The following is a 2989-nucleotide window of genomic DNA, read 5'->3' as shown; positions in this document are numbered from 1 at the left end:
CTCTGCTTTAGATTCACCTTCTGTTATAAGTAAACTTGCAACACCACCACATGCTATTAATCCTGATATGTCGCAAGTTATTGATGATGCTACTTCTGCTATGAATGATACTTATGATGATGCTATTACCTTGCTTGATGATGATGATGTGCCACTAGGTGAATTCCTTGATGAACAAATTGCTAGAGTAATTCAACATGATGTTGTTGAATGTGATGATGAGCTTGAAACTGAAAATCTTGAAACACCTACTAGAAATAGCCCTCCTAGATATGAATTTCCTAAGGTACCGAAAGGCTATGTTATGAACGAAGAGACAACTAGAGACATTCTTGCTTATAAGGATAGAGATGATTTAGAGAAATTATTATGCAAGTATAAAGAAAAATCTCTGAATGCTAGAATGCAATATCATCCTAAGTTTTTTACTTCACTTATCTTTATTGATGATAAGGATTATGAATTCTCTGTCAACCCAGAGTTAATTACTTTGGTTTAATCTGATCCTTTCCATGGTCATGAAACTGAAACTGTTGTGGCACATCTTACTAAGTTGAATGACATAGCCACCCTTTTTACTCATGATGAGAAAACTCGCTATTACTATATTCTCACATTATTTCTATTCTCATTAAAGGGTGATGCTAAAGCTTGGTACAATACTCTTGCTCCTAGTTGTGTGCGTAGTCCCCAGGATATGATTTATTACTTCTCTGAAAATATTTCCCTGCTCATAAGAAACAAGCTGCATTACAGGAAATATTTAACTTTGCCCAAATTAAAGAAGAGAGTCTCCCACAAGCTTGGGGGAGGCTTTTCCAGTTACTTAATGCTTTGCCTGATCATCCTCTTAAGAAAAATGAAATACTTAATATCTTCTATAATGGACTAACCGATGCTTCATGGGATTTCCTAGATAGTTGTGCTAGTTGTGTTTTTAGGGAATGAACTATTGGGCAAGCTGAAGAATTATTGAATAATATATTGAAAAATTCTGATGATTGGACTCTTCTTGAACCACCGCCTGAACCCACTTCGAAGAAGAGGGGTATATTATATCTCAGTACTGAATATATGCAAGAGGCAAAGAAATCTATGAAGTAAAAAGGTATTAAAGCCGAGGATGTTAAAATTTTGCCTCTTATTAAAGAAATACATGGGATCGATACACCGCCACTGCCTAAGGTGGTAGAGGTAAATTCTCTAATGAAGTTCAATGATGACGACAATCCTCACAATATGCACCCTAGCCAATGCCTTTATGAGTTTGAAAACTACATTAGAAAACAAGATCACTTCAATGCAAATGTTATGAAACAATTGAAATACAACTCTGGTATGATTGCTCGCTTGAGTGACTTGTTATTTAGAATATCAAATGATGTTAGAGGTGTTGGAAAACATGCTTCTATGGTTCTAACTCAGTTAGAACAAGTTGCTAAATCTCAAAGAGAGTTGCTAGATGAAATGAATAACAATATACATGACTTTGCTGTTAGAGTAGCAACTAGAGGAGGTAAAATGACTCTGGAACCACTTTATCCTGAGGGATTGTAACATCCCAAAATTCTAAATTTTGGAATGTTATATTAAATAGATAGTTTTGATTGTTTGCTTGACTGCTTGTGTGAAATTGAGTGAAATTCGAAACTTTTTGAAAGTTAAATGAGAGGGAATAAAAGGAATTTCCCAAACTTTCATCTTGCATTTATGATTTGTGTGAATTCAACTTCTTTTCAGATACAAAACCCTAGAGAGAAGATGGCATGACTTCTTCCATTTAAATAAAATAAAAAGGGTTCTGAAAATATTTGAATTTCATTTGGAATTATTTCAAATTCAGAAACTTTAAACAAATCAATGATTTTCATGAGAGAAGATAAAATGACTCCTTCGAATCATATGAAATATGAGTTGGAAGTTTAAAAGGATCAAAATATTTGGAACTACTTTGGAACTCAATGATTTTGGAACTACTTTTCAAGTTGGAGTTATTTCGGTTTTATTCAAATTATTTTCTACAAAAATAAAATATATGGAAATTAGGGTAAAATGATTCCCTACATTAGAAAATTGGGGAAAATGGGTTTGAAATTATTTTGGTATTTTTAAAATGATTTTTATGAGGTTTTATTGCAACAGTAGCACTATTTGGTTTATTTGAATTTTTGTGGATTTTATTTGATGCTAGAAATATGTTCATGTTGTAGAAAATGTTTTTCTAAAATTTTTGATATATTATATGCCTATAGTACATTTTTATTATTTTATTTTGGTTTATATTATTATTATTTTCTATCAAAATTGTTTTGTTTAAAAAAAATTGTTCAGCCCCGTCGACCGCGCCAGGCTAGCCGGCCCAGCAAGCGGCCCAACCAACCGAGCAGCCAGGCCAGCCCAGCCGCACACCGCACCCGCACCCGCACTCCACCTCGCCCGAACTGCCTCGCCTCTGAGGCCAACAGGTGGGGCCCACCTGTCGGGTTTCTTCCCCCACACCGAGCCAGAGTCCTGCTCCAAACTGACATCGCCGGCGACGCCGTCCTCGCCCCAGACTCTCCTTTCCCCTCACCCAAGCACGCCGCCGTCCCTCCTCTTATATATACCGGGGACCCCAGTCCCGTTTCCCTTGAAACCCAAGCCACCGGAGCCCGCAGCCGCCGCCACGCTCTCGCCGGAGTTGCCGCCGCCGACGTTGCCTCGCTCCGCCCCGCCAGTCCCGACTGACGTCGCCCCATCTATCCTCACGGCCGCGCCGCGTCGAGCCCCCTAACGCCCTCGCCGCCGCCGGAGACCCACCAGAGCCGCCGCCCCGTCGACGTCCGAGCCGTCGCTGCCGTCCCCCCTCACCGTCGACAGCCACCGTCGCTGCGGTACGCCTCACCTGTTCTCTCCCCGTCTGGTCTAGGATCGACGGTCCGGATTAGATCTAGGTTATGTTTTTTTATTTTCAAACCGGTATGTTTAGTTAACGAACGTTCGTTCGTTT

Source organism: Triticum dicoccoides, chromosome 6A, assembly GCF_002162155.2.
Source record: "Triticum dicoccoides isolate Atlit2015 ecotype Zavitan chromosome 6A, WEW_v2.0, whole genome shotgun sequence".
NCBI classification, from domain to species: Eukaryota; Viridiplantae; Streptophyta; class Magnoliopsida; order Poales; family Poaceae; genus Triticum; species Triticum dicoccoides.
The sequence above is the reverse complement of the archived record's forward strand: the minus strand, read 5'-3'. Positions refer to the sequence as shown.